The following is a 6,979-nucleotide window of genomic DNA, read 5'->3' as shown; positions in this document are numbered from 1 at the left end:
GGTGATTATGTTTCTCCAAATAAAATTCTTGACATCCACATCTCGGATTTTGGCAAGAGGTTCTGCCTCTATCCATTTTGTGAAGTAGTCTGTTGCTACCAGCAAGTATTTTCTCTGCCCAGTTGCCTGGGGAAGTTGTCCAACCAGATCCATGCCCCATTGGGCAAACGGCCAGGGGCTGGATACTGGGTTTAGGTCGGCAGCTGGCTGATGTATCAAAGGTGCAAACTTTTGACATTGTTCACACTTCTTTACATAAGCTTCGGCATCCTTTTGCATGTAGGGCCACCAATACCCCTGGGTAATGGCCCTGTGGGCTAACGATCTGCCCCCTGCATGGCTTCCACAAATTCCTTCATGAATCTCGTAAAGGAAATCTTCAACCTGCAAAGGATGTACGCACCTTAAAAGTGGTCCAGTGAAGGACCTCCTGTAGAGATGGCCTTCCGCTGTTAGACTGAATCTGGCCGATTTCAGCCTAATTTTATGTGCTTCTTTATGGTCTTCTGGCAGCTTCCCCTCTTTTAGGAATGCAATGATTGCATCCATCCAACTTGGTCCAAGGCCCACGCACATTGCTTCTTGTTCAATGCTCTGTTTATCTATGCTCGGGGCCGACATGTAGTCGATCATAATTGTCCTTGTTTTTCCAGTTTGAATTGAGCTGGCCAAGTTTGCTAACGCGTCGGCGTGGGTGTTGTCATCTCGGCTTACTTGGAGTAATCTGCAGTTCTGGAATAGGGCTGCCAGTCGGATGACTTCCTTTGCATATGCCGACATTCTTTCGTCTCTGGCCTCAAATTCTCCTGTTGACTGGTTAACAATCAATTGTGAATCACAAAAAATAATTACCTCGTCTGCCTCTGCTGCTGCTGCTAGCTTTAGCCCTGCAATTAATGCTTCATATTCTGCTTCGTTATTGGAGGCTTTGAACCCCAGACGGATGGACTGTTCTACAATTTCTCCATCTGGAGATATCAGCAGTACTCCTGCTCCTGCTCCCTGGCGGTTTGAACTTCCATCGACGAATAGTCTGAATGAATCGCCGATGTAGATGCTGCATGGTCTGAGCTTTTCTTTCTCTTGCTTTTTTGTCTTTGACTGGAATTCTTTTTCCTTGTCGGGCCGATGCTTATCTTGGCTCGACGGAGCCTGAGGTGTGATGGCTTCCGGTGTGAGTTCTGCGACGAAGTCAGCCAAAACTTGGCCCTTTATTGCTGTTCTTGGTCTAAATTCTAGGTCAAACTGGCCTAGTATTACTGCCCATTTTGCTATCCTTCCTGTTAAGTCTCCTTGATGTAATAAGGACTTCAGTGGGTGCTCTGTTAGGACCACAATCTTGTGTGCCTGAAAGTAATAGCTCAATTTCTTTGAGGCCATTACCAAGGCTAGCATTAATTTTTCCAGTGGTAGGTACCTTGTTTCTGCGTTAGCCAGAGTCTTGCTTACATAATAGACAGCCTTCTGTTCCCCTTTTTCCTCTCGGATTAGCACTGCACTGACTGCGTGTTCAGAGACTGCTAAGTACAAAAACAATTCCTCCCCTGGGATTGGGTTAGAAAGGACCGGGGTTGTGGTCAAGTACTTTTTTAGGTCGGCTAAGGCAGCTTCACATTCTTCCGTCCATAGGAAGTCTGTGGCTTTTTTCACCAGGTTAAAGAAGGGTCTGCACTTGTCTGAGCTTCTGCTGATGAATCGGTTTAGGGCTGCGGCCCTTCCAATGAACACTTGAACTTGTTTTGCCGATGTTGGACTCTGTAGTTCCAGGATGGCCTTGATTTGGTCTGGGCTGGCTTCAATGCCCTTTCTTGTTACCAGATATCCTAGAAATTTACCTGACCCAACTCCGAAGGCGCATTTTGAGGCGTTGAGTCGGAGCCGATATCTTTTGAGTATGTCAAAGACCTCTTTTAGGTCGGCAAGATGACCTTTTGATTCCTTGGTCTTTACGACCATATCATCGATGTAAACTTCTACCGTTTTGCCAATCAGGTGTTTAAACATCTTTGTCACTAACCTCTGATAGGTTGCTCCTGCGTTTTTCAGCCCAAAAGGCATTACCCTGTAACAGTACAGGCCTTTCGGGGTGATGAACGCGGTCTTCTCCTTATCTGGAGGGTACATAGCAATCTGGTGGTACCCTCTGTATGCATCTAAAAAACTCATCCTTTCATGTCCCGAGGTGGCGTCTACCAGTTGGTCGATTTTGGGCAGAGGAAAGCTGTCTTTCGGGCAAGCTTTGTTGAGGCTGGTGAAGTCTACACAAACCCTCCACTTGCCATTCTTCTTTTTTACTACTACTGTGTTGGACAGCCACGTTGGGTACTGGACTTCTCGGATGGCCCTGGCTTCAAGGAGTCTGTCTACCTCTTCCTCGACTGCTTCGACGTGCGTTAACGTCGGCCTTCTGGCTCGTTGAATCACAGGTTTTGCCGATCTGTCGACATTCAGACTGTGGCAAGTGACCTCGGGGTCAATGCCAGGCATTTCATAAGGTGTCCAGGCGAACGCCTCTATGTTTGCCCTTAAAAAATCTTCCAGTTCTTTTTCTTCTTCTCTGGCTAAGCCTGAGCCGAGAAGAAAAAATCGTTCTTCGTCGCCCTCCTGGACGAGGATTTTCTTTAGCGCCTCTTCGCTTTTCTCGGCTGGTTCTTTCCCAACATCTTCCAGGACTTCCATGTCCTCATCTTCAACTTCTGCTTTTTTTGGTTCTTGTACACTACAGGTGGATTTTATTGCTGCCATGGAGCAATTTTTGGCTTGTAGTTGATCCCCTCTGACTTCTGCAATCCCATTCTCTGTTGGGAACTGGAGTAGTTGATGCAATGTCGAGGGGACTGCCCCCATTGCATGCAACCACGGCCTTCCCAAGATGATGTTGTATGGTGAGGGTGTGTCAATTACCAGGAATTCCGTCCTGATCTTCTTAGTGCCGGCTTGTACTTCTAAGCTTGTTGCACCCAGTGGCCATGTCGGCGTTCCGTTAAAGCCGACCATCGGGCCGCTTGATTGTTCTAGGTCATCGGGGTGAAGGCCTAGCTCTTTGTAACATCTGACATACATGATGTCACAGGAGCTGCCTTGATCTATTAGGATGCGTTTAACTTGGCACTCCCCGACCTGTAGGGATACTACCAAGGCATCATTATGCGGGTGTTGGACCAGTTCTAGGTCGGCTTCAGTAAAGGCTATTATTGGCCCTTGGCATTCTTCTGGCCGATGTCTCTTTTCCCCGACTTGATAAATATGCTGTAAATGTCTTACCTTCTGGGTTTCTCCTCTGATTTCGTTTTCATTGACCCTTGAGTGGATTACATTGACCACCCTTGGTTCTCCTGCTTGTGGTAGCTGTGCTGGGGGAGGGGGTGCTGCTGGTGCTTGGGGCAGCCTTGCCTGCTCTTCCCTTGTTCTGGCCTCATCGACCAGGTCCCTCAGAAGGCCTTGTCTTACTAGGTCCTCCAAGTGTGCTTTTAAGGCTCTGCAACCTTGAGTTGGATGCCCTTCTTCATTGTGGTAGGCACAACGTCTACCAACGTTCCTTCCCATGAATTCCCCTGGTGCTCTTGCCGGAGCCCTGAAATAAGGTTGATTTCGAATCCGATCCAAGATTTTATGGATTGGGATCCGGAATACTGTGGTTACCGCCTGTTTATTTCTTAATTCTATTTCTTGTTTGGTCGGCCCATTGTTGATTCGGCCTCGCTTTGGCGAGCCGTTTCCCTTTTCTTGTTTCACCTCTTTGTTTCCCGATGTATCTTCTTCGGCCCTGGCATATTTCTCAATTCTTGCCATGAGTTCTTCCATGCTTTTTGGCAATGTTTTTGCCAAAGACTTCCGTAGAGGGCAGTCATCTTTCAGGCCGTTCTTGAAGGATACGACTGCTACTTCCTGGTTGCATTCAGGTATTCGGTTGAACACCTCGTAGTACCTCTTCGCATAGGCCCTGAGGCCTTCTTCTTTGGTGATTCGTAGAGCCATCAAAGCATCAACCCTCAGGGGTTGCAGCTTGTTGGTCACGAATCTGGCCACAAACATCTCGGCCAAGCCTTCCCATGTCTTTATACTTCCTTTTGGTAACTTGTGGAACCAATCAGATGCAATTTCCCCAAAGGATGAGGGGAATACTTTGCAGAGCAACGGCTCGTTTCCGCTATATAACGCCATTGAATTTAGGTACAGCCCAACATGAAAGTTTGGACCTGATTTACCGTCATAGATTTGAAACCTCGGCATACTGAATCTTTTGGGCGGTTCGAATTTGTCCAGTTCCACCGAGAAGGCTGTCTTTGGTTTCACTGGGGAGTTTACCTCGGCTTCTGCATTCTGTTGCCTCCTCTTGAGGTAGTCCCTCAAGTCTTCTTTGCTCCTCCCTGGAGCTCGGCTGTCTTTGGATTTTAGTCTTTTTGGTACACTGCTTTCGGCCTCGTGGTGGGGTCGTTTGGATCTTTCTTCGTGGGATGTGTCAAAATGGAGTACTTGCCCCTGAACATGTCGATGTTCTTTGGGGTCTGGATTCTTCATGTGGTGTGTCCGTCGGGACTCTTCTTGCCTCGGCTTTTCCCGTCCGACTTCCCTGGAAGGCCGGTGTGAATGCCTTCCGCTTCTGGTATGCTGAGGGACCTCGGGGATTGTTTTTCTTACCTCCTTCTGAGTGTTGTTCGCTGGCATCGGCGTATCTTGCAGCGGGTATGGTGGCTGCATAACATTATTCTGCATCATGAAGTTGACGACTGACTGGAGGTCCGCCAACTTGTTTGCTAGTTCTTTTACTTCCTCATCCCTCCGTAGGCACCTGTCCCTCCATACCTGGAGGTTATCTTCATTGTAGTATTTTCCTTGGTTAGCTCTTTTTGACGTGTCGCCTTCTGGGATGACGTCGTTCTCTCTGTGACCCTGGTCACGGGCTTCTGCATTGTGGTTATCTCCTTCGATATCAAGATCAATTGGGCTGTCACTCCCAGTGGGAGCGTCATCCCCAATATTTTGCTGTCCGTTACTGGCCATCTATTCTTCCTTCGTTCCCACAGACGGCGCCAAATTGTGTGGGTGAAAATCTGACCACACTGCCCGTTTAGTATCAGCTGGAGAGCACAAGCAGAATAGATGGCTTAAGCAACCTGTAACAGAAGGAAAAAGCTCCGGCGGTGGTTCTTCCACCCGGGGGCACTCCGACGATCAAGTCAGTATATCTCTCAAAGATAATCAAGTACTAAATTGAATACTCAAAGTATAAATTACATACCTTAGACCCACGGGGGTGCCTCTCTTTTATAATATACTCAATCCAAGTCCCACTAGAAGTATGACTTCTATGAACTCTAGTTCACTGCTTACTCTGGACTCTTTTAAGTGATAGAGATAAACTCCCTAAGAGTTTAATCCTTATCTTGATTCAATCCCCTTTGCCTTAGGATTCTCGCCCCTTATCTCGGGCTCCGACATCTTCGGAGATGACCTCGGCTTCTCCGATATTACCTCGGCTTAACTACCAGGGCACGTGGCACCTCGGCTGACACGTCGGCGTCACCATGCCACGTGTTGGTATCCTGAAAATACATCCCCACACAAGGGAGCTAGACTCTATGGTGGTGGCGAACTAAGATATGTCATATATACTTTTGAGTAGTTAGAAAGTTTATTACATACTGTGGTATGATTTGGAAATGCTGAACATTAGGCATTTTTTCTCTTAAATAGATTTTTTGTTTTAATCCATCTAATCTAACTTTATTATTCTTCTTTAAATTTTAATTTCTTTATTTCAGGTATGGATACTGGGATGACTATTATCATAGAATGGATTTGCTTGACTTAGGTTTGAATATATATCATATATGCCTTCCAAGTTTAAAGTTTCACAACAGTGATTGTGCTTAATTGCTATTTACTACCTTCAACTTGATTTGTTTCTTTATATGTTCATAGAAATGATTTTTTATACTTTTTGGCACTCACATTTGTGGATTGAAATGTCACATTTGTTTGGTTACTAATTGATAGTTGTAAAGAGCATGCATTTGTCTACACTCTCTCAAATTGGCCCCTTTATAAAACATGTATTGGTACCATTCCATCAACAAAAATAATTATGCTTAGGTATGTAAGATTGTGTTTAAATCATAATAACTTTATATTTCCCTCGTCTTTTCTTTTTCCTTTTCAAATCCCTATCTAAATTTAAATTGATATTCTCAGACATTTCAAGTTCTTAGCTGTTGACTGTTAACTATCCTAAAGAATCAGTGCTTCAACCCATTTTGTTTATTTCATGTGCTCTAGGAGGGTGCAAACTAATTTACATCTTTTGGTTGCACCATTATGAAAATTTTGTATCCTTGAAGTTAGAATTTTGTTTGAATATTTGGTTTGATGATACATAAAACATTTTAGGATAAAATTTGTCTTTTATATGTTTATTTATTTTTTATAGGTTTTTGATCTTAAAACTTTGTTGTGGTCTAATCTAAAGCTGAATATTGAACCAAAAATGAAGCAGAAAATTTTCCAGTACATCTGGTTACAATATGGTAAGATAGTAAGACAAAATTTTTATGCCATTTCTATTTTGGGTCTATCTGATTAAATAGACATTCACTTCTATATAATAAAAAAAAAATACAATTTTTGAAAATGTCCATCGCTTACAATCGATTAGAACTGTTCATATCATTATCTCATTTTACAACATTAGTTCTATGCGACACATCAATGGTGTACCACACATTAAAGTAGGTGGTCTTTTTTTATTTATATTTTTTAAATATACTTCTTTTCCCCTCTATAAGTTCCTTCTAATAAAATTTTATGTTTTCTCCAAGTGACAGGTGTTTAAGACAATTTCAGTCTCATATTCAAGTTTGGAAAGTCTTGAATCTCTTCTTTTATAAGGTTTCAATTTAATTTTTCCTTTTATTTCTTGAGATTGCAAAGCACTGGTCGGTGTGCATTGTTTATTATTTCTTTTAAATTTAATTTTTTG

This window comes from Camellia sinensis, chromosome 13 (genome assembly GCF_055761805.1).
Source record: "Camellia sinensis isolate YWXY chromosome 13, ASM5576180v1, whole genome shotgun sequence".
NCBI classification, from domain to species: domain Eukaryota; kingdom Viridiplantae; phylum Streptophyta; class Magnoliopsida; order Ericales; family Theaceae; genus Camellia; species Camellia sinensis.
Note: the sequence above shows the minus strand (reverse complement) of the source record.